Below are 25,674 nucleotides of genomic sequence, written 5' to 3'. Positions count from 1 at the left end.
GAATCCTAACTTGACATCTGTGCAGTAACTTGAATTAGTGCGCAGATCGAATTATATCTAACTACGTTTTTGGATGGTTTCTGTCTGCACCTAACCCTAACCCACCAAAAAAATCTCCCACCATTACTAGTCGCATCTAGAGGACATACCGTCACTTCTCCACTTTGCTGCCCAGAACGGGTTTAAGGACATCTCCAGTGTGTTGCTACAATGTCCGGGGGCAAAGAGAGCTTTACACACCGCTAACAGCCAAGGTCAGACACCCGCTGAGATCGCCCAACATCACGGTCATGCTGAGGTCCATGCCCTGTTGCAGCAGACACTGGTAAGTGCATGTCTCAGAGTAGGAGTGCTGATCTAGGTTCAGGTCCCCCCTGTCCATGTAACCTTATTTATTGGGATCTAAAAGGCAAAACTGATCCTATATCAGCACTCTACTCTGAGATGCTTTGGGAATACAGGCCCAGATCTCCTCAACTCTGCTAAAACATGGAGGGGTTGTAACATTTTGTATACTATACTGTACTGTGAAGTTACTGTCCTGCATGGGCAATGTAGTACAATGGGTACCCTGCATTTCCAGGACCAGGAGTCATTGCATTCTCTTCAACACATCTAAATGATTACTAAACTATTTAATGATTTATTCACTTTGAAAGTAGCTAGTGGCTCTGAAGTGTCCGCAGCCCACTTTTTGGGTTTCTCTTCTTAGCAACAGCCATTTTCAGAACAAGAAATTATTCTCTTAGATGGCTATCTGTCAATGCTTACTGGAAGAGGTTCTGAAAACCTGTATGTCAAGAAGCTGAACAACAATGACAGCTGTGTTCTCAGGAATGTACTTAACCAGATGCGGTACAGCATACAGAGATGCGCCATAAATAATAAACATGGTGGAAGTGGGTAGAAGGAGGCTGGTGGAAGCCCTAGGAGTACTGGGACCACCCATACGTAAAAATGTATGCACACATGACTGTAAGTTGCTTTGGATAAAAGCATCTGCTAAATGGCTTATTATTATTATTATTATTATTACTGGGTCACCGGGTTCTCCTCATCCTCCAGGACAGCCGCTATATCTCCGTCCCTCCATTTCTCCATCCCCCACCTCTTTCCATTACCCATGACCAGGGGCAATACGGTAAAGCATGCATGTTTCTGTCCTCCCGTTCCCCCTTTTCCTCCCCCTCTCATCTCTTCTAATCTGTCACTGCAGTGCCTTTATAGGATTTCTCCACGGGAGTTGTAACACCCCTGTGGAGGTTCAAGAGGTCTGTGTTTGTTCATGCAGTCACAGTGGTGTCGGGGAGAGAGTAGTGTGGGTCGTCAGCATACATTAGGACCATTATGCGATGCCTAATGCGAGAATTCTTGCTAAATGTTTATTTATTTTTCTTCTGTTTAATATGGTGAGAGCCTCGTCCTGCTTGTCCCCCCACGTCCCAGCGACAGGAAAGGAGAGGGAAGTGCAGCGCGTTCGCCGTTTACTCACTAATGACATGCAATCCAAATATGATAGGTAGGCTACGCATGTGTATCTGTATATGCATTAGCTAAACCCAGAGCAGATGAATGTGCCTTAATGCTGCCTGATTTCCACAATGCAAATGTCATTAGTCAGTGAAGACAGCAAATAATTTACAATATACTGCACTGTCTGGAGATAGGTACCCCTATGGTGCAAGATCTTAAACAATAAAGAGATGCAGCATTTTCACTAAAGCCTCTCCTCAAAAGGTTTATTGGGCTCTACAGTATTTGTATAGCAATTCCATAGTTGATATTGAAAAAGATATATAATATTCATTCACTCTCATTCTCGGCACAATAATGAAGCCCTTGCCAGTAATACCACCATGCAAGAAGCAAACAGAAAAACCTAAATGTGTTTACAAGCTCAGTGAGTAGCATTCAGGGACCCAACCTAGGCCCAACCGTATCCACACCATATGTGCCTTCCCGGATATACAGTGAGGGAAAAAAGTCCAGCATGACAATGACCCAAAACACACGGCCAAGACATTTTTGACATGCGTTTTTCTGGATTTTTTAGTTGTTATTCTGTCTCTCACTGTTCAAATAAACCTACCATTAAAATTATAGACTGATCATTTCTTTGTCAGTGGGCAAATGTACAAAATCAGCAGGGGATCAAACACTTTTTCCCTCACTGTATCCTTTTTAAAATGACAAGTAATAACAGTGATCGTTACAGTACACCAACATAGTGTGGTCCTCTGTAGCTCAGCTGGTAGAGCACGGCGCTTGTAACGCCAAGGTAGTGGGTTCGATCCCTGGGACCACCCATACACAAAAATGTATGCACGCATGACTGTAAGTCGCTTTGGATAAAAGCGTCTGCTAAATGGCATATTATTATTATTATTATTATTATAGTAGGGGTTCATTGAAACTGTACATTTCCACCCTCTTCTGAACTTAAACGGTAAGAGAAAACAGCTGTGCTCTCTACCTACCCTAGCCTTTATTCTTGTCTACCAACACTAGTTTTGTAAAAAAACGGTTTCCCTCCAGGAGCGTAGCTGCTTCTCTCCGTATCTCCAAAGAGCAGCGGATTCCCAGTGGGAGACTTAGACACTCGACAGCTGCTCAGAATGTATTTATCCTCTGGCAATGCCGCTAATTGCGAGAGATTGCAGATGGAGCGAAGGCTGATCGCCCTGATGGGATTGTTCCAGACAAGAACTCACTGGTGTCTTTTGAGTTTTAGGAAAACCTGACGGGAGAAACTGAGGAAGAGCAGGGCATGGGTTTCCAACAGAGGTCACTCCTTTGGAATGCCTGGAATTCCGTAAGCTGCTGGCAGCCATGTTTTTGCAGAATTGTTACTCACCGGCAAGAACGGATGTTTCCTTGGCACGCAACTCAATATTAGGAAGGTGTTCTTAATGTTTTGTACACTCAGTGTAATCAAATTGTCAATCATAATATAACATAATACTGTTATTTTGATGTAGCCTAGAATGACACATTTCAGGTAATATAAGTAAAAAGGTCAGTGTATTTCAGCTGACTCCCGGGGCTGTTATGGGGTAGACCAAGCTCAGGTAGTATAGTGGTTTCATTACAGCCATGTGTCAGCCCCTCTCCCTGCCAATTAATCAGGTTATGAGTGCTTTAAGGGGAACAATGTCAATACAGTCAAGCCGAATGGCCCCTCTGTGGCTGAATACGGCCGTATCACTCACAGAGACCATTTAACTACAATATCACCGTTGATCTGCCACCGTTGGTTTCCAAGGCACCACACTTCTCCAGCGGTAATGAGCTGTGAACTGCTCCACAGGGGAAATCTGCCAGTTAGGGACAGAGAAACAAACATTGCATAGAGGATCTACCTATTAAATACAGATTATGTTAGTAGCTCCAACAACTTTCTAATTGTAATATTATAATATAATCGCAGTTTAATGATATCCTTTATTGAGGCCATTCTTCCTAAATGAAACAATGTATTCATACTTAAGTGTTTATAGTTGCACAGCATGCTATTTTCTTTTATTTCTGAGATGAAATTGCCAAAGTGTAAATGAGGTGGTTCCTGTAACCACACTTGTGTGATGTGCAAATGTATTTTAACTCAGCGGGCTAACAGACTCGTGGCGTGCAGAAGATCTGGGTTTGAAACCCAGTTGGTTACGCATGCACAAGAAAGGGGACTACTAAGGAGGAAAATGTGGTCATGTTCTAGTAAACGGCGAGGAGATTCTTTCCAGTCAATGTATTTGTGTCTGAGTGGTAGGTTAGTGTAAGGGGCATTTAGCTGGCTTAATGGAACTTTCAAAGCAATGTTCTACCAACAGCCACATGGGACTTCTCTTGCTGTGTCTATAGAATTTAATTGAGTCCACATTGTCATACAGTATAAGACGGGAGTGCATTGGTTTTTAGCTGACCCATGCACTCCTGTCTTATACAACAATAAAGTTGTATAGAGACGGAAAGAGAGGTCCTGTGTGGCTCAGTTGGTAGAGCATGGTGGTTGCAATGCCAGGGTTGTGGGTTTGATTTCCCATGGGAGACCAGTATGAAAAATGTATGCACTCACTATTGTAAGTCGCTCTGGATAAGAGTGTCTGCCAAATTACTTTAATGTTTTTTCATATATATTTTAAAATGAAAAAGGAATGACCCACTGATTATTTTTTTTTTTACTTGTATTGACTTGTGGTCATAGATCAGTCCTGCAGAGGAAGCCGTACATTCTCCCAGGGATATACTTTTAAACGCACATCCTCCATGCACTCCACTGATGTGTACCGTGTTGACTGTCAAATTGCAGTTGAAGTCTTGTTTTTTCCCTGCCATTGGGTCTCTGTTGCGTTTGCATGCCAACTTATTTGCATAAGGGCCAGAGACAGTGAGATGCATCCAAACTCCATGATTTGCATACGATTTGGATGATACGGCTACCTTGTCTACATTAGGAAGTGACTGGTTCTTTCAGCTTGTGTACAACTGCCAATTCTAACACATTACCTATAACAGTGAATTAAACATGATATGTATAGTAGTGAAGGACATTTTATCAATCTTATACAAACTACTCCGGGATCAAGTGAAGTTTCACTAGTCAACAAGCAATGATGTCATGATCACAAACAGGTGGCACTAGTGCCTTTTCCAAAAACACATCTAAATAAGATATCTGTTCATGGACCAAAGCGTTTCAATAATACATCAATATCAAAGCATTATTTGACAATTTCTCCATAGATTCTACATGTTTAATTAGCTTGTCTTGTCAAATGTACCTGAGCTTCCTGTTACTGTAATATATTCATGACAGAGAATACACAACATGCAATATCAGGAAGTGTAATATTGCAATGGAGTGGCTGTGTTGCTTAGGAACAGCACATGGAACATTGCTGGGGAAAATGCTTAGTTGAGTGCACATCATTATTTATTTTTTATCGGTTTCCATGTTAATCATAAAAATGCATATTTCTGTATCAGTACTAGTATGGTTCAGAATATTCCCACAACATTAGTCATTTTAACCAGTCATGGTCCTCAGGCTTGACATTGACTATTTGAATCAGCTGTGTTACAGTAGGTCTGTAAGATGTGCATTGATTTTAGGTCAAACATGAAAGACTGAATTAACACACTTTACCCCCATCCTAATTATTATTATTATTAGCTAGGCCTGATCTTTTCCCTGTTCTTACCTTGAGAAAAAAAAAAGAAGAAGTTGCTAGCCGGAAAAATAAGCATATTGTCTGAAATGCATTCCGTCAATAGCACCTCTACTGGTTACCCCAGTCAAAACGGTCAGCTCCTATCAAACACTAGTCCTTGAATCCCCACAAAATAATATGTTTGAATGGACTGGGGTAGAATATCTGTGATTGCTTGATTATCCTGATTTCCCCACCCCCCCTGACACACATAAAGTAACAGACAGGAAATGCATATTGTACTCTACGTTGCTTTCGACATAGGCAGTAGGGCAGAATGTTGAGGAGCCGAAGAAGGGGGGTGAAATCTTGACTGACTCCTGTTTTTCCATAACAAGGAGTCTTTATACAAGGAGTTCCATGACATTTAGTCCTGTGTTGTAATGCAGGCCATGTAGGAGTCAGTCTCTTTATGATCTGTTATTACAGAATATGTTCACCGTGGACAAGGACAGCGGCGACACAAGTGTCAACTAAATGATGTGCAACGCAGGTGAGTTGAGGAACGATGGTCAACGATCTAATATTGGATTGGTTGAACTGCTCAGTGAATGCTATTTGTGTTTCATATGGTTCATTCAATAGATCCCTCAAACTCTACTCTGGTCCTCGAAGCCAGTTCCACTGCGTTTTTTCAGTGTTACCCTCGATTAAGCAGCGACTGATTTAGATCTGGTACACCAGGTGAGTGCAATTACACTGAACAAAAATATAAATGCAACATGCAACAATTTCAACGATTTTACTGAGTTACAGTTCATATAAGGAAATCAGTCAATTGAAATAAATAAATTAGGCCCTAATGTATGGATTTCACATGAATGGGAATACAGATACCTTAAAATAAAAAATTGGGCCGTGGATCAGAAAACCAGTGGGATATTTGGACGGGAACTGGAACACGCTCTTGTACATGTCGATCCAGAGCATCCCAAACATGCTCAATGGGTGAAATGTTTGAGTATGCAGGCCATGGAAGAACTTGGACATTTTCAGCTTCCAGAAAATGTGTACAGATCCGTGCGACATTATCATGCTGAAACATGAGGTGATTGCAGCGGAAGAATGGCACGACAATGGGCCTCAGGATCTCGTCACGGTATCTCTGTGCATTCAAATTGCCATCAATAAAATGCAGCTTGTTATCCATAGCTTATGCCTGCCCATACCATAACCCCACCGCCACCATGGGGCACTCTGTTCACAACGTTGACATCAGCAAACCGTTCATCCACACGACGCCATACACCGTCTGCCATCTGCCCGGTACAGTTGAAACCGGGATTCATCCGTGAAAAGCACACTGCTCCAGCGTGCCAATGGCCATCGAAGATGAGCATTTGCCCACTGAAGTCTGTTACGACACTGAACTGCAGTCAGGTTAAGACCCTGGTGAGGATGATGAGCACGCAGATGAGCTTCCCTGAGACTGTTTCTGACAGTTTGTGCAGAAATTATTCGATTGTGCAAACCCACAGTTACATCAGCTGTCCGGGTGGCTGGTCTCAGGCAATCCCGCAGTTGAAGAAGCCTGATGTGGAGGTCCTGGGCTGGCGTGGTTACACATGGTCTGCAGTTGTGAGGCCGGTTGGACCTACTACCAAATTCTCTAAAACAACGTTGGAGGTGGCTTATGGTAGAGAAATTAACATTAAATTCTCTGGCAACAGCTCTGGTGAACATTCCTGCAGTCAGCATGCCAACTGCACACTTTCTCAACCCGAGACATCTGTGGCATTGTTGTGTGGCAAAACTTCACATTTTAGTGACCTTTTATTGCATCTGTGTAATGATCATGCTGTTTAATCAGCTTCTTGATATGCCACACATGTCAGGTGGATGGATTATCTTGGCAAAGGAGAAATGTTCACTAACTAACAAATTTGAATGAGAAATAAAGCTTTTTGTGTGCATGGAACATTTCTGGGATCTTTTATTTCAGCTCATGAAACATGGGACCAACACTTTACATGTTGTGTTTTTGTTCATAATTATCAGGTAGAACAGAACCAGCAGGCTCCGAACCTCGTAGGGTCAGAGTTGAATACCCCAGCAAAAGATCAGTGATCTCCAGTACCGGGGGGAGGGGTTGTTGACTGAGTGTATTCTGTAATGTTGTTTCTGATTAATTGTGACATTGCCATAATGAAAAGTGGGAATCCACAACTACATTCAGTGGATGTAATTTTATGAAATGGGATGGACTATACTGGGTGGCTTGTACTTGACCCTGACTCATCAAGCTATTGCTTCTTGTAAAATGTCAATTAAACGTCAAGTCTCAAATAGCTGCCTGTCCCTTTATAATAGCCGGGCAAGGGCACACATTTCAGCTAATAAACGCCTGTTTTAAATAAACGGTGGGTCAAAATGAATTGTTTACAAGGTTTAATACTTGATTTGTTACATTCAATAATTCAGTAATGACTTGAAAAAATTATGGCATTCATCCGTTTTTATTGCCAGTAAGAAACTGCTAGTCATTGGCTGCTAACAGCTGAGAACTGCTAGCTAACTGTCAAGCACAAAAACAGTCAACAACTTCGGGAGTAGCCTACAGAACCCTAGAAATTGGCCGACCGCCCTCGTGGCGAAAGTAAGAACTGCCAAAAATTCACAGTGGAAGAGGAGAATAATTATTCTGTCAAGGAAAAGTATATGTATATTTTAATACAGGCATACTAAGACAAAAGAAAAGTGACTTTGTATAAATTATAACTATTAGTGCAGGAATTTAAGAAATTGATTAAAATGCTGGAAGTGAATGCTGGAATTAATTAACTATGCAAATGAGCAAAAGCTGTGTGCATTAAGGAAATAGACGCCTGGCTCAAATGTAAGCCTGTCTCTAAGCGCCTGTTGTGTTCAGTGATTTAAGCAAATAAATAACCAGGCTATTAATTGATGTTTTACGGTATCTATACCAGGCGGTGTCAGAGGAAGGCCTTAAAAATGGTCAGACTCCATTCACCCAAGTCATAGACTGTTCTCTCTGCTACCACACGGCAAGCGGTACCGATGCACCAAGTCTGGAACCAACAGGACCCTGAACAGCTTCTACCCCCAAGCCATAAAACTGCTAAATAGTCAGTCCGGGCAGGGACGGCCTGTTCAATAGGGCGATATGGGCGACGCACTGCCAAACGGGAAAAGGAAGGGATTTTTTTTCTAATCAATTATATCACGGCAACAGTAGTTATCAGTGTTGTAATCTGATCTGACTGCCACTAAATGTCAAATCAGGCTAAAGTCGTGCTTCAAATGGCCCCGCCCGTTTTTGGGGCGATTTCAGTCAGGTTGAAAATCGCCCAGAAGTCTCTCATAGCCTGTCATGTAAAATCTATTTTTTTCAAATTTCAAAGCTTTCAATACATTCTCTATGGGTGTCTGTGGGCTTGCACTTACGCGCTTTCGTCATACGTGACGTAACCATGAACGTAACTAAGAAAATAGCGGCTAGCAGCGTCTCTGTTGCGACCTGCAGTGTGGCGTTATCTTATGTTTTTAATTTGTACACTTAGTGGCGTTATTTTATGTTTTTAATTTGTAGACTTAGTTTACAAACATTCTGCCAACCATGGATTTCCAGTGGTGGGTTTTGGACTGATCTTGTTGATCGTGTACATACCCGCTACGAACGGACTAAATAATGAAAACGCTGCTGGCAGCGGAATCCAATACAGCTGGGAGACTTGGCTGGATGACAGAGTCCCGGACAGAGAAGTGGAGCCGGCCGGCTTCACCCTGGTCAGAGCGGACCGCGATCCTGGTAAGAGAGCGACTCTGTACCCCCGACATTGAACTGCTTTCTGTGTCACTGCGACCTTACTATCTGCCCCGTGAGTTCCCCCAATTGTTTGTTACCGTTGTGTACTGTTGATAATCACAAGTTTACTGGAGAACTGAGACCAAGTAGAGACTTTGGACAGGGTGGATATGGTATAATAAAGGCAGTTTATTCAGAGGTAAAGATATCTGGAATCGCGTGCACGGACTCGTTCGTCAAACTCTTAGGGAGCTATCTGAAGAGAGCCCCGAAAACATTGTGTGCAGACATTTTATACAATAAATGATGTAGGTTGAATCTAGTAGTTCTGATCTTCTGATTGGTCCTGATGAGTTGGGCGAGGTCCCCTCCACTGTTGCATTGGCTCTGAGTCGGGTTCTCTGTCTTCAAATGTTCAGCCTAAAGAGAGGGGATTTTTGTGTGTGTGTGTGTGTGTGTGTTTAACAGTGATGATGTGTGTGTGTGTGTGTGTTATCAGTGATGATGTGTGTGTGTGTGTGTGTGTGTGTGTGTGTGTCCTCAGAGCAAGAACTCGTGAGTTGGAAGAACTGAGAGACCTATGGCGTGGGTGTTGTCCTTGGCCACCTGCTGACAAGGCTGACAAGATAGGACTCTTTTGTCCATTGTTATAGGATAGGAACAGCATTGATTGAAAACAAACGCCCAACACAAAATGGGTCATGCACAAGATTTTAGTCAGACCAAGCTATAACATTATATATTTACTACGACAGTACATTCAACCAAAAGCTAATATAACAAAGGCATCAGAGATTATTTATAATCTGTCACAGAAACTGGAATCCATCTCCCCAGATCAGTCAATAAATGCTTCTGGTATTGACTTATATGCTGCCCCTGTCTTCATGTTGTTGCTGGACATATCTTTTTTAAAATGTGTGTAGGTCACCTAAATCATCAGAAAAATTGCCCCTCCTGAGAATTTTTTCAGGAGCCGCCACTGAGTCCGGGTAGCTATTTCGTTAACTACTTAATTATCTGCATTAACCCATTTTGACTCATCACATACGCTGCTGCTTCTGTTTTATTATGTCACTTTATTTCTAGTTATGTACATATCTACCTCAATTATCTCGTACCCGGCACATCGACTCGGTACTGGTACCCCGTATATATAGCCAAGTTATCATTACTCCCGAGTGGCGCAGCAGTCTAAGGCACTGCATCTCAGTGCTTGAGGCGTCACTACAGACCCCCTGGTTCGATTCCAGGCTGTATCACAACCGGCCGTGATTGGGAGTCCCATAGGGCGGCGCACAATTGGCCCAGCGTCGTCCGGGTTTGGCCGGTGTAGGCCGTCATTGTAAATAAGAATTTGTTCTTAACTGACTTGCCTAGTTAAATAAAGGTTACACAATGAGTTTTTTAAAATATTTTATTACTTTTATTATGCGTGTTTTACTTTTCTATTATTTCTCTATGTTCTTTCTCTCTGCATGGTTGGGAAGGGTCTGTAAGTCAGCATTTCACTGTTAGTCTACACCTGTTGTTTATGAAGCATGTGACTAATAACATTGGATGTAGGGAATCCTAGTGCTCAAGACACTCCTGGAGAGGAGCAGGGAGAGGGGGATGAGCTGGGGGAGGAGGAGGACTTGTACGCACCGGCGGGCGTACATTATGAACACTAAAACACCATCTTGACCTCCAACAGCGCTGTGGTTATTGCTAACCGAGCACCGGCGCCCAAGCCCCGGCCTGAAACCACCCCCGTCAAAAAAGACAGCACCCCCTTCAATCAATCAATCAATTTTATTTTATATAGCCCTTCTTACATCAGCTAATATCTCGAAGTGCTGTACAGAAACCCAGCCTAAAACCCCAAACAGCTAGTAATGCAGGTGTAGAAGCACGGTGGCTAGGAAAAACTCCCTAGAAAGGCAAAACCTAGGAAGAAACCTAGAGAGGAACCAGGCTATGAGGGGTGGCCAGTCCTCTTCTGGCTGTGCCGGGTGGAGATTATAACAGAACCATGCCAAGATGTTCAAAAATGTTCATAAGTGACAAGCATGGTCAAATAATAATCAGGAATAAATCTCAGTTGGCTTTTCATAGCCGATCATTAGAGTTTAAAACAGCAGGTCTGGGACAGGTAGGGGTTCCATAACCGCAGGCAGAACAGTTTAAACTGGAATAGCAGCAAGGCCAGGCGGACTGGGGATAGCAAGGAGTCACCACGGCCGGTAGTCCCGACGTATGGTCCTAGGGCTCAGGTCTCTCAGTTGGCTTTTCATAGCCGATCATTTAGAGTTGAAAACAGCAGGTCTGGGACAGGTAGGGGTTTCGTAGCCGCAGGCAGAACAGTTGAAACTGGAATAGCAGCAAGGCCAGGCGGACTGGGGGCAGCAGGGTGTCATCATGCCCGGTAGTCCTGACGTATGGTCCTAGGGCTCAGGTTCTCAGAGAGAAAGAGAGAACGAGAGAATTAGAGAGAGCATACTTAAATTCACACAGGACACTGGATAAGACAGGAGAAGTACTCCAGGTATAACCAACTAACCCCAGCCCCCCGACACATAAACTACTGCAGCATAAATACTGGAGGCTGAGACAGGAGCGGTCCGGAGACACTGTGGCCCCATCCGAAGAAACCCCCGGACAGGGCCAAACAGGAAGGATATAACCCCACCCACTCCGCCAAAGCACAGCCCCCGCACCACTAGAGGGATATCCCCAACCACCAACTTACAATCCTGAGACAAGGCCGAGTATAGCCCACAGAGGTCTCCACCACAGCACAAACCAAGGGGGGGGGGGGGGGGCGCCAACCCAGACAGGAAGATCACGTCAGTAACTCAACCCACTCAAGTGACGCACCCCTCCCAGGGACGGCATGAAAGAGCACCAGCAGGCCAGTGACTCAGCCCCTGCAACAGGGTTAGAGGCAGAGAACCCCAGTGGAGAGGGGAACCGGCCTGGCAGAGACAGCAAGGGCTGTTCGTTGCTCCAGCCTTTCCGTTCACCTTCACACTCCTGGGCCAGACTACACTCAATCATATGACCTACTGAAGAGATAAGTCTTCAGTAAAGACTTAAAGGTTGAGACCGAGTCTGCGTCTCTCACATGGGTAGGCAGACTGTTCCATAAAAATGGAGATCTATAGGAGAAAGCCCTGCCTCCCGCTGTTTGCTTAGAAATTCTAGGGACAATTAGGAGGCCTGCGTCTTGTGACCGTAGCGTACGTATTGGTATGTACGGCAGGACCAACTCGGAAAGATAGGTAGGAGCAAGCCCATGTAACGCTTTATAGGTTAACAGTAAAACCTTGAAATCAGCCCTTGCCTTAACAGGAAGCCAGTGTAGGGAAGCTAGCACTGGAGTAATATGATCAAATTTCTTGGTTCTAGTCAGGATTCTAGCAGGTAGGACTAGGCCGGTGAAATTTGGGTTGTGTTCAATAGGCACGAAATGGGAGAAAACAGAGTGAGATAGAGAAGGTCCTACATGAACCTGTCCAATGGTCATTGAGAACGGTCGTTGTCCTTTTCCATTTAAAAACCTTTTTCCTACATTGTGCCCTACTGAATATGCCCCTGGGCTGCTAATATGCTTATGCTGCCTGTGACTATTGAGCATGAGTGATAGAAAATCAGGCTCTAGTGTAATGCAACATCGTTTCTGTAATAAGGTAAATTGGCTCTTAGAACCAGACAGTGTATCTGATGGTATGCACTAAATATTCTAGAAAAGTCTGGAGATTTCCTCAACAATCGGGAATGTGTAGCAGATGGGAAACTAGCATGCGAGGGCCGCTATGACAAAGACAGAACTGACAGTTACAAATACATAGATCCAGATTCTCTGGCATGTGATATTTAAATGTTCCATTTCAGCTGTGTAAACAACACAAGAGGATGAAGCTACTGAAAGAGACTCGTATTGTTAAGGGTTTATAACTACTTTTTGTTCTTGATTCCTCGTTCTTTGTCTGGCAAAAAAACAATTCAAATTCTTAACACTACATTTGAACCGTGGACTGGGTCTTAAACTCCCTCAGTGCTTTGTGGGAAAGGTGATACCTTGGTTGGGGTTGGACAGGAGAAAATGTGTACTTTTCTGTGAGTGAGTCAGGCAGTAGCTGGTCCTCCATTCAACTATAGGGTTATCTGTCCTATTTGAAGACTCTTGAAAACATAGGATTCCATAACCAGCACTTAACACCATTCTGCATTATAAAAGGCCCAAAAGTATTTATCTTGGGAATGAATGTGATGTTATTGTGTGAACTGCCACCTCTCCGTGAGCTTTCAGCCCGGCCCATAGAACCCGAAGTCCAGCTAAAGCAGAATACACTGCATTACAAATGTCTGAAAACAGAAGCACAACTACTGGTCTGCCATCTGAAACCAATCTGTGCCAGTCTCGGGCCAAGTCAGCCAGCATCAGTCGTTACATGTGTTTTCCATCGTTCATATCCTCTGACATGAGACAACACAGCACGGGAGAGGGCGAGTAGGGGGATCCAGAGATATCCACGCATTAATACAGTGGAGAATTTCATCCAAATACTGCTCAAATTTCCTCTAGTGAATGTGTCACAGTGATGGGCCTGACTTAAAGACACTGGAGGAGGGTTGGAGTGGAGCATTATGGACTTTACCTAATGCTTGAGTGCACTGCACCGCTGGTAGTAATGGACATAAGTTTAGTTTATATGCTGTTCTGACTAGTAAGACGATCGTAGTCAGTATGTGGAAAAGGCTCATTTGTGAATTAGGGAATATGTCTGTGTGTGAAATGGTAACCTATTATTCTTTAAAGAAGTGTACTATATAGGAAATAGGGTACCATTTTGGATTCATCCTATGAGTGTGTTAGTGGGTACAGTACATGTGGATATGCTTGTGTGTACAAGTGGGTGGGTGTATCTTCAGGAGGTAAATTAAGCTTTGAAATCTGAGCAGATTACTGGGCCAGAACCATAAAGAGGTTCCATCACCATCGCCCCTGTCAACAGCCTAGTGCCTCCCTCAGCGAGTGTATCCTTCAGTCTGATTCAATTCCGCTTCATGGATCTGTATGCATTTTCTACCAAACCTTGAAAGATTATCTCAAATAAAATGAACATAGTACATACTATTATGAATTTTTACAATGAAATTCACTAATATTCACTGTAATAAAATATACAGTGGGGAGAACAAGTATTTGATACACTGGCAATTTTGCAGGTTTTCCTACTTACAAAGCATGTAGAGGTCTGCAATTTTTATCATAGGTACACTTCAACCATGCACTTCAACCGTGAGAGACGGAATCTAAAACAAAAATCCAGAAAATCACATTGTATGATTTTTAAGTAATTCATTTGCATTTTATTGCATGACATAAGTATTTGATACATCAGAAAAGCAGAACTTAATATTTGGTACAGAAACCTTTGTTTGCAATTACAGAGATCATACGTTTCCTGTAGGTCTTGACCAGGTTTGCACACACTGCAGCAGGGATTTTGGCCCACTCCTCCATACAGACCTTCTCCAGATCCTTCAGGTTTCGGGGCTGTCGCTGGGCAATACGGACTTTCAGCTCCCTCCAAAAATTTTCTATTGGGTTCAGGTCTGGAGACTGGCTAGGTCACTCCAGGACCTTGAGATGCTTCTTACGGAGCCACTCCTTAGTTGTCCTGGCTGTGTGTTTCGGGTCGTTGTCATGCTGGAAGACCCTGCCATGACCCATCTTCAATGCTCTTACTGAGGGAAGGAGGTTGTTGGCCAAGATCTCGCGATACATGGCCCCATCCATCCTCCCCTCAATACGGTGCAGTCGTCCTGTCCCCTTTGCAGAAAAGCATCCCCAAATAATTATTTTTCCACCTCCATGCTTCACGGTTGGGATGGTGTTGTTGGGGTTGTACTCATCCTTCTTCTTCCTCCAAACACGGCGAGTGGAGTTTAGACCAAAAATCAAATCAAATACTTGTTCTCCCCACTATCAGTGTTTTTCCATACATGCACTTATCCAGCCTATTTGTGTACACTAGCTTACCTCTGTGCTATTCATGTGGAATGGCGGCATCTTGTGGAACGGCGTGAAATAGACTCATTAGGGGTAGAGGGGAAAAACACAGCATCAGTATTTGTAGTGTCAGTGTGTCATGTGTCTGGATTGTGTCTGGTGGCAGTATGTGTTTTGTGTGTTTTCAGTGTTCCAGAAGAAAATGTCGCAGGGCGATACTGAAACACTGTAATCCCTAGCCACTAAGCAAGGTAAGGCCAGACAATAGCCATAAAGTATATTCCAGTAGGTCTGCATTTACGGTTGAATCGGTCAGTGATGCTAAGTATATGGAGCAATATTGCTGCCATTAAAATAATTGAATTATCACTCCATAGTCTATTGACAAGTTCTGTCAAACTGGAAAATGATTTGTTACTGAACACCTGGTGGAAAGGGATTGATTTTAGTCTCCCTTTCACTCTGTTATTCTATAGCGTGCGGGCGAGACAACATCTTCCCCATGTATGACACATTTGTGCCCACCTGGGCTGGAGCAGCTGATTGAGCTACAGGAGAAGGTGAAGAGCGGGTCTCTCAGTATGGACAAGCCTCTGGAGAGGTTCAGTGACTGGCAGAGGGTCCAGACGGGAATGGACTCCATTCAACAGGTGATCATGTGGGGAAGTTAGTCTGCTGTTTTCAAGACCCTGCTCACCAGGACCATTGCCATCAACCTTAAAGGTAGACTCAATAATATGACCACCATGTGACATTGTCATTCACAGCGGGGAAACTTCCTGCTCACAGACACCAACAACGATAGAATTCAAGACTGCCTCTATTATCTCTTCCCAATGTAGGCGTGCCTCAAAGGGCTCAAATAAGGAACTGTGTGCAGGACAGGTGGGTACATGGCATGTGTTATGTTGTGCATTATGCCTTGGTGTGGTTGCTGTATCTAATGGATTGGTTGATGTTTCTAATGGATTGCTTGCTCTGTCTAATGGTTGGTTGCTCTGTCTAATGGATAGGTTGCTCTGTCTAATGGATTGCTTGCTCTGTCTAATGGATTGCTTGCTCTGTCTAATGGATTGCTTGCTCTGTCTAATGGATTGCTTGCTCTGTCTAATGGATTGCTTGCTCTGTCTAATGGATTGCTTGCTCTGCCTAATGGATTGCTTGCTCTGTTTAATGGATTGCTTGCTCTGTCTAATGGATTGCTTGCTCTGTCTAATGGATTGCTTGCTCTGTCTAATGGATTGCTTGCTCTATCTAATGGATTGCTTGCTCTGTCTAATGGATTGCTTGCTCTGTCTAATGGATTGGTTGCTCTATCTAATGGATTGGTTGCTCTGTCTAATGGATTGCTTGCTCTGTCTAATGGATTGGTTGCTCTATCTAATGGATTGGTTGCGCTATCTAATGGATTGGTTGCTCTGTCTAATGGATTGGTTGCTCTGTCTAATGGATTGCTTGCTCTATCTAATGGATTGGTTGCTGTACCTAATGGATTGTAACTCCACAGGAGAAACTACGCCAGCTGACGGCGAGTATCATCAACAACCAAGAGGACTATGAAAGTGTCTACGGTAACATTCTAAATAATTTTTGTTGATGATGCAGGATAAATTGCTATCACAATTCCACACTTGGGAGAGACCTACTGTAGCCTACTGCATATGATCATTACCATGGCTTTTAACAATGTGCTTACATTTTACATAAGCAGTCACAGCTAACATCAAGGGACTTCATATAATTGACACATTTTTGTTTAGTTGGCCAGCTAGCTAATTAACTGTGACCTATTACAATATTATGCCAGAGCTATGAAGGCCGAAATAGAGATGTTTCTAAAAGTTATGCAGAAGATTGAAGTCCTCCTTTCCCTTCAAGTTGTAGTCCCATTGGGCACACATCAAATGACAGCACCCTTTGTAATAGAAAGAGCTTGTAGTTGTAATTCCCACAGCTCATCTTGATGGTGATTAGTCTACAAATGACAATCTTGGCAGAGGGACATTTTTCATTCCTTAATATAAGTCTAACTTGTCCGTCATTAAAGTGGTGTGAAAGTGACATTGCAGAAAGAGAGTAGAGAGCCACATGCAGTACAGTTAGTGCCTCAACAACCCTCTTTCTCTTCTCTCTCCAGATAAAATCAACATCATCCACCACACACCCAGTAAGTCCTTGAAAATCCTTTGTATTCAGAGGTATTTAGGTATTTTCATTCACTGCCTCAGTTCCTGCAGTAGTGAAACAATCGTCCCAAAGGAACAGTTAGCTAGATAAACCCTTATGAACAGTTTGCTCAGAAGAGTTTTTAAAGTCCCCAAAGCTGTAGCTTTGATGTTCTAGGTTCCATATTGCTTGAGATCTATTTCTTCACTCTAGTTGCTATGGTCTTTGTAAGTATACCACCACTAAATACATTCGCATTCTTAAATTCATAATTACTGTAGCGAATTTGGGGGCTAGCCCCAATCAGGACTCGAACCCGTATCCAGCGACTGTCAAGCCAACACCTTAACTGTTACGCCAAGAAGTTCGAACCCCTTCACAAGATCATTAGGGGTTGTCTTAAGGTCGCTACACTACATTCTGAAGCATAACTGTGAACGCAAATGGAAATTAATCAGCCTGTGCGAAGGCAGGGTCATGTTCTTTTGCCACAAAATGGGAGAAAACTTTATGAAACAGGGATGCACTGCACCGTACTAGCATTAACTTTTCTTTTTTTTTTACGTTGCGCCCTACTGAACACAATCCTGGTGTTTTGAAATTCTGACAGTGGACTTTTCCTGTTGGTTAGATGTGACTGTGAATGAATGTCGCAAAGGAAGCCAGCCGGTGGAGACAGACTTTTACAGCAAACCACTTAAAGGACAACATGTACATTTATCATGTGTTTGTATGGGCTCAGGTCAAAGCAGTCCATTATGTAGGAAATAGGGTGTGATTTGGGAGTCCATGCAGTCCATGTTTTTATATCTGTGTTGAAATTTCAACATGTCATAATTAAATTGAATTATAGTTTTTGAGTTCTTGTTGAGTAAAATGTGCAGTTTATAAAGCTGAAAGCTGTGGCTAACCATGTTTCTAAGTGTTGTACATTTGCTTTTCATTCACATTTATTCTGGAAAGCAGACAAAAGGTAAAGGTAAGTAAGAATATGAATTACTAAAGCTGTTGCAGTAGTAATACGATCTCTCAAAAATGACATCATTCATTTATTAGTATGCTGTTATATTAACTCTATGGCTTTCCATACCCTTATAGGTCCCATCAAACAAGAAACAAGATGAAATTGTAAAACTTCCTAGCTGCTTTGAGATGTTTGTTGAGTGTTTAATCATTGGTATAACTGTTGTATAATTTGTATTTGTAGATGGATTTTAAAAGTAGAGTCAGCGAAAGGATGTTGCACAAGCAGCACCGCAGATATTGTGATGAGCAGGATGCAAGACTATGCTCTCAAACAGACACACACAATACCTGTGCATGGGTTCGCTTCACACTGTTACAGCCTGGTAGCCAGGACACCAAAACAGCAGTGAAGTTTATCCTCGCGCTCCAACGTTCTTAGTTGTTTGCGGAAATTGACCCACTATGCTGTTTACTTTGTGCATCTGTATCATATCGCGGACTCTAGCTTTCATTAGAACTTGATATTTAAAAGATAAACTTAGATGTGTTTTTTTTTTAACCTTTTTGTATTTTCGTTTTTATTTTGTTTCTTTTTTTTTGGTTTATTTTATTGTTTAATTATTTGTATTATTATTATAAGTGTTTTTGGTTGTTGAGTTAAGTAGACCATACTCATCTTTCTAAAAAAGAACACGTTATTTCAGAATATTTTGGCAAGTTAGCAGGCTAACTCCTTGAACCTTCTTTGTACTATACCCCTCTGCATGATGAGTGTTACAAATCTTGTTTTCCTTCACCAATATTTGAAGTGTCTGTGATTTGATAACCACTGCACTTTAGTCTACATGACCACCCATCTGGGGCAAAATAACTACTAAACAACCAGTTTGCCTTTTGTAGGCTATGCCTTTAATGAAATAAGAAACATTGAAATAATAAATGCTACAGGGCCTATAGTTAATTAGAGGTCCTATTCCGCCTTCTAGTGGACAAGGAAAAACAATACACCTAAAGACAATTGATGATGAGGCATGTCTAAGTGATATTCTTCAAGACCCACCCAATGTGTACCAGTTTGAATTATCAAAATTGGCAGTACATATCACTAAATGGGCCTATAGGCCATATAATCTGGTTCTACTACTCTCATAATCTTGTGCAGGTTGAACACAAACAGATTAACGCAGAAATAGGCAACAGTCACGGTCACAAGTGTTTCCCAACTCCAGTCCTCGAATACCCCCAACATCACGTATTTTTGTTGTGGCCGCGGACGAGTGCACCTGATTCAACTAATCATCAAGCCCTCAATGAGTTGAATCATGGGAGTTTGTCTGGGGCTACAACACTTGTTCTGTTGGGTGTACTCGAGGACTGGAGTTGGTAACCGCTGACAAAAAACATGTACAGTAGACTGTCGACATTATAGACCGAAGGGTTCTAATATAGGTATTTTTCTCATCGGTTTATGGTGAGGGGGACGAAGTCATCCATATGGAGTAGGGAGAAGTTGTCCCTAGACGCTGATCTTGGGTCAGTTTAGCATTTCCCCCACTAATGGTTAAGGATTGGATTGGGGGAGGGGATGCTGATCCAAGATCTGTACCTAGGGGAAACCTCACCCCTAAATCAACCATACAGAGGGATGAAGCGCCTCTGTTCAGGTCTTTGCAGTACAGGCATCTGCAGCCAGAGGGCAGCATCACAAAGCAGTGATGTACAGGTTAATCACTCGTCCAAGTCAATGATGGAAGATTTTTTTATTCATGTTAATTGAGGTTGTGAATGTTTGGGGTGCATAATGATAAACATGGAAGCCATACAGGGTTTTAAGGATTTTGTTCTTATTGGAGACGGTGACTATTGACAGAACTGACACTGTCGTACCAAAGCACTGGATCATTGACACAGTGGTACAATACTGCAGCCGGAATGGGTCAACTAAAAGGGAAAATGGCTTGTTGCAAAGAATGTATAGTCTTTTGTAGGGAATTTAACTAATACAGGGCAAAACACAAACCCCTGGCTTGGGCCGAAATCAGCAGTGTACAATGTGTAATGTTCAGATAGAAATATAATCTGTAGAACAAACATGCCCCTTTAATATGTAGAATAAGGAATCACATTCTATTCATGGCATTTCTAATACAACGTTCCACAACGGTTGTCTGCTGAACTAGATTCCCTTGTCTAGAAACCCTGGCATCAGTCGGAGCCGTTAGCCAACCAAGCAGCTGGGTACACGCTGGGTGCCATTCTCATGATCGACCATGCTCTTTGCAAATAATATGTATTAAAGCCCATCCTTCCTACTTGGTCCTGCCAGTTAGCCTTTGGAGATGATCCGGCTCAGTCTGCAGGACCCCGTGGCATCGGAGGCATATGTTTGTCTGTCACCTGCTGAGCATAGTTCCTTCTGTCTTCCCTGTCAGGGCGTGGTGGTGGTGGATGAGGTAGACCATGGTTCATCATGCATAAATATTTCATGCTGCACAGCTAGGAGAGAGGGAGCTTTTTACAGGAGAAGGTTCGTTTGTGTTCTGTCAACATATTTTTTTTTGGAACATCACATTTTTGGCCATCAGAATGCAATTCATTTATGAATGACATCTCTCATTTCCTTGGGTGAGAATTTACTTCTCTGTTTTTCAAGGTGAGTTTAAAGTACATGGTGTGCTGCCAAACTGTTTAACTACACAACAAGATGTACTTCCCCCAAAGCATTAGGCGTTGTAGATACAGGGGATATTACAACTGTGATCATAGAGAGCCATGCTGCTTGTCTCAACCAAGCTCAAATCAAGCTGTTAAGATATCTCACCTTTGTTTCAAAGAATTCAGACCTTGATATATTTCCCTTGCAGCAGAAATGATTGAAAAGCTATCATTATGACTTTGTAGACACTGATTGAAAATTATCTACAGTACTAAACTTCATTAAATTGTATTTGATTTATCCTTCATTTAAACAGGTGAGTCCAATTTGAGGTAGAAATCAAATTTTCATGATAGCCCTGGCATTTAATAGAGAAGGGCACTCAAGCAACTCTGCAGAAGCAGGTATTTGGAGCTTTCCCCATTGGTGACCCCCCCCCCCCCCCCCCCCACACACTCCCACTCCCACATTTAAACACGCACAAACTTTCCTGTGACTGTGGCTCCCCCTTGGGTTGTTTCTCTGTGCCCTGGCAGGATTAAGGCTGTGGATTGAGCACAGCTGCAATCCCGATAAAAAATCTTGCAATTTCACAGTCTGTGGCATTCTCTCATCCCCTAATCCACACAACACATACAGAATATGGGAACCCCTTACCAGGAAGAGCACAAGCTGTTCTGAGCAGCATTTCCGGTTTGCCGCCACCGTAAATTGAATAGACTTAAGTCAGGTGGTGTGAAGTAGGTGTCCAGCCCCAGATGTGTACAATTGAAGAGTAGTGTGTCCATGTCCTGATCAGGTGTAGACTACTGTAATTATGATTGATGTGACTGGTATGGGGTTTCATTACAAACAGAAGTTGGCTATGGCCAGCATTGACAGTTTTGAATTATCTTTTGAGCTGCACTACCTTGTTGGGGTCAAAGTGTCTCAGAGAGACAGATCCCTGCCTTTCCGAATCCCCACCACCACAACCAACCCTCTGCATTATACCACCTCTGCCCAGTCTCTCTAGGGCATGGCTCATCCCTGGCAGACACAGTGACATCCATCTGCCAAAGGGCACATAGTCGTGTGCCCTTGTCCCTGTCTGTTTGATCAGGGGCCAAACGAAGACCCAGTGGTCCCCACGTCTCTGCGCTCGAAGCTCTGTCAGGGGCCCCAGGGGCCTCACAGCGGCCCTACCAGCGGCTCTCTCTTTTGAGGCTTTGGAGAGATTAATAGTTCCTCCTCTGCTGAGGCCTTTTGTAAAGCAGCGCCCAGGCGTGTTCAAGCTGTTGGAGTAGCGGGGAGGCCAGGGGACGGGCCTGGCGATGAGGGGGGTTGGCTTATTCCACTGCAGGTCAGTTCGTAAGAGGGAGGTGGCAGCTCTGCATTTTCAATGAATCTGCTTTGCCTGCGCTGGGGACTGGGGAGGAGCCCAAAACATACCAGTAATTTGATGGAACAGTTGCCACACTGTAGCAATTATGTCCTCACAAGGAAGGAGTCAAATTACAGAGTTGCAACCTTCAAATGCAAATGAAAGGTGCAATACTCTCCATACCCTGTATCTTATGTTATATTTCGGCCTCCATCAAGACTATCACCACTAGGTGATAGTTCTATTTGTTTTTCACAAAGGGGTGCTGCCCATTTTAAAAGGTGGGTGCTGCACCTGATTGTTCATAAACTAAGGGGTAATCATTTGTTGTTTAATAACTGCTGACAGAGGTCCAGATACACAACAAATGATAATAATAATAATATGCCATTTAGCAGACGCTTTTATCCAAAGCGACTTACAGTCATGCGTGCATACATTTTTGTGTATGGGTGGTCCCGGGGATCGAACCCACTACCTTGGCGTTACAAGCGCCGTGCTCTACCAGCTGAGCTACAGAGGACCACAAGTTTCACATACCTTCAAGTAATTTCTCTGAATGGCTTTATTTGATTGAATTGATGCCCACAGGTGTTGAACCCCAAACCCAGAACATACTTTTGCAAAAAAGTGTTTAGCATTTGCATTTAGTGTGAAAGCTTGAAAACGATGAGAACTGTTGTGGATATAAAGTTATATGATGACACACTTCACAAAAATGTTCCCAGGGGGCATAACACTCCCTTAGGTCTTCCTCATGCCCCTACTGTGACATCTCAGGTTTGCTTCTCACAGGTATTAGCAGGTTTCTCTATAACTATGCTAATTATTCTTACACACGTGCAATAATGGATCGATTCAATGTCGAACTAATCGTGTGCAAGATGGTGGCCCATGTGGTGATTATGGTGATTTCTCAATAACATTGAGGGTGGGAATTATGTGGTAGAAAAATAACTTAAAATGCAATGGACTTTGTATTGATCATTTTGAATATGTGTTGTTTGTTTAGGTTTATCTCTGGATTCTTGGATTTCTGCCCAGAGCCCTGGTTTAGATTTGGGTATTATCTGTTCACACTAGACCACAGCTGAACAATCAAATAAGCCACCACACACACACACACACACACACACACACACACACACACACACACACACACACACACACACACACACACACACACACACACACACACACACACACACACACACACACACACCTATGTTTTCCAGCATCGCAATCAGGATTAAAGGTTCACTCATGGGTGATTCTCATGAAACCAGTTTTAAACATGTCTGTAGCCAATTGAGTTACAAAAACATGATGCATCTGCAAAAATCAACTATCATTCTTAAGACTAAGATGGCTAGTTTTTGGCAAACATGTTATTTTAAATACATTTTACATTTTCGCCCTGAATTTTGTACATTTTCACCCCAAATTCTCATTACCGAAATGCGTCTGGATGAAATTCTCAGGTCATTTTATAAAATGTAATAATATGTTGCTGTAGTTTGTCCATAAATCATAAAAATGATATACTAATTGAAAGTTTACATTAAACTATAATATTTATTACGTAAAACAGTGTCTGTGCCGTAATTGCCATAAGCATTTTTCAAGTTCCTGTAAAAACTCCAATCTGTTTTTAAATAAAGGTTTATTCACCCATGATGCATCATCTAAAGAAGCAGATGAGCACAAGTTAAGTAAATGTATTCTCTTATATGCCTTTAGAATGAGGTTCTTATTCTCAAACACCCCATTTACCCCACTTCGCCTTCTCATTACCGAAACAGCTAAAAAGCTCAAATTGGGAAAAAGTCAGAAACATTACCTTACCGACATGGAGGCATGAATGGGCTTTAGTGATGTGGTCAATTATTTGCTGACTCATAACGGCTGTCTCCTATTATTTGCACACTGAGCTAAGGGCCTTTCATTACGAAAAACGAATTTCTCATCACCACGCCAATTTTAGGTCTGTTTCAGTAATGAGAACCTTAATTTTGGTAATGATATTAAGCTAATTTGAATCTATAGTCAATGGGTGTGCTGTGTTGGTAACTTTGATTAAGTAGGGTTTTTCAATAAATATGGTGTGTTTTAATCCCATTAACTTACTTTAAAACAAGTCAGTTTGTGTTCCAGCAAAGAGCAATCACACCACTTAAAAGACCCCCACCAGAGGGCAATGCCGCCCCTATTTTGAAGTAATTCCTGTCCTATAACAGAAATTGTCCTTTCGGTTCTACCTCCGAAAAATGAAACGGGCTGCTAATACATATTCACGATTTGGGGGTGGGAACGTTGTGGGTGATTTCCACGTGGAGTGGAGAAATAACAACAAGTAGGGAGCTGACCAGAGTATGTGAGAGGAGGAGCTGACCAGAGTATGTGAGAGGAGGAGCTGACCAGAGTATGTGAGAGGAGGAGCTGACCAGAGCATGTGAGAGGAGGAGCTGACCAGAGTATGTGAGAGGAGGAGCTGACCAGAGTATGTGAGAGGAGGAGCTGACCAGAGTATGTGAGAGGAGGAGCTGACCAGAGTATGTGAGAGCAGGAGCTGACCAGAGTATGTGAGAGGAGGAGCTGACCAGAGTATGTGAGAGCAGTCGGAAATCATATGGCTCACAGAGCGGCACCGTGAATGCGCTCCACGTCCTTTCCAACAGCTCCGCTAAAAACGGTCCTTGCTCACAGGAAGAAAGAAAAAAACAGCCGCTCCAAATTCGTTCCATTCATTAAAATCACCATTTAACCAACACCCAACTATTTTTGTGACTACCTGGACCTAACATTTGGGTTTTAAGTATTGAAACCAAACCATATGATTTTGAATGAAAAGTATTTTAATAAACAACATGAAAAGGTGCCTGTAAGAAGCGGTCATCATTTTCAGATAGGCTACATGTCATATTAAACAGCATATACAGTGGGGGAAAAAAGTATTTAGTCAGCCACCAATTGTGCAAGTTCTCCCACTTAAAAAGATGAGAGAGGCCTGTAATTTTCATCATATGTACACATCAACTATGACAGACAAAATGAGAATTTTTTTCTCCAGAAAATCACATTGTAGGATTTTTAATTAATTAATTTGCAAATTATGGTGGAAAATAAGTATTTGGTCAATAACAAAAGTTTCTCAATACTTTGATATACACCCTTTGTTGGCAATGACACAGGTCAAACGTTTTCTGTAAGTCTTCACAAGGTTTTCATACACTGTTGCTGGTATTTTGGCCCATTCCTCCATGCAGATCTCCTCTAGAGCAGTGATGTTTTGGGGCTGTCGCTGGGCAACACGGACCTTCAACTCCCTCCAAAGATTTTCTATGGGGTTGAGATCTGGAGACTGGCTAGGCCACTCCAGGACCTTGAAATGCTTCTTACGAAGCCACTCCTTCGTTGCCCGGGCGGTGTGTTAGGGATCATTGTCATGCTGATAGACCCAGCCACGTTTCATCTTCAATGCCCTTGCTGATGGAAGGAGGTTTTCACTCAAAATCTCACGATACATGGCCCCATTCATTCTTTCCTTTACAC

General features: G+C 42.8%; 1 pseudogene across 1 annotated transcript in view; it reads left to right on the top strand.

The window, feature by feature from the left end:
• LOC311132593 (B-cell scaffold protein with ankyrin repeats-like) overlaps nucleotides 1-21,963 on the top strand; it is a 41,219-nt pseudogene extending 19,256 nt beyond the window's left edge. The window contains exons 7-16 of the transcript in view: nucleotides 141-325; nucleotides 5,634-5,697; nucleotides 10,537-10,758; nucleotides 15,160-15,222; nucleotides 15,448-15,621; nucleotides 16,479-16,542; nucleotides 17,109-17,138; nucleotides 17,769-17,848; nucleotides 18,236-18,265; nucleotides 21,862-21,963. The product of the transcript in view is annotated as a B-cell scaffold protein with ankyrin repeats-like (transcript). The remainder of the gene's footprint in view (nucleotides 1-140; nucleotides 326-5,633; nucleotides 5,698-10,536; nucleotides 10,759-15,159; nucleotides 15,223-15,447; nucleotides 15,622-16,478; nucleotides 16,543-17,108; nucleotides 17,139-17,768; nucleotides 17,849-18,235; nucleotides 18,266-21,861) is intronic.
• The last annotated feature ends 3,711 nt before the right edge of the window (nucleotides 21,964-25,674 follow it).

The sequence above is a fragment of the Coregonus lavaretus genome, assembly GCF_964263955.1.
Source record: "Coregonus lavaretus genome assembly, chromosome: 7".
In the NCBI taxonomy this organism is placed as follows: Eukaryota; Metazoa; Chordata; class Actinopteri; order Salmoniformes; family Salmonidae; genus Coregonus; species Coregonus lavaretus.
This window is presented reverse-complemented; position numbering and strand designations above follow the sequence as displayed.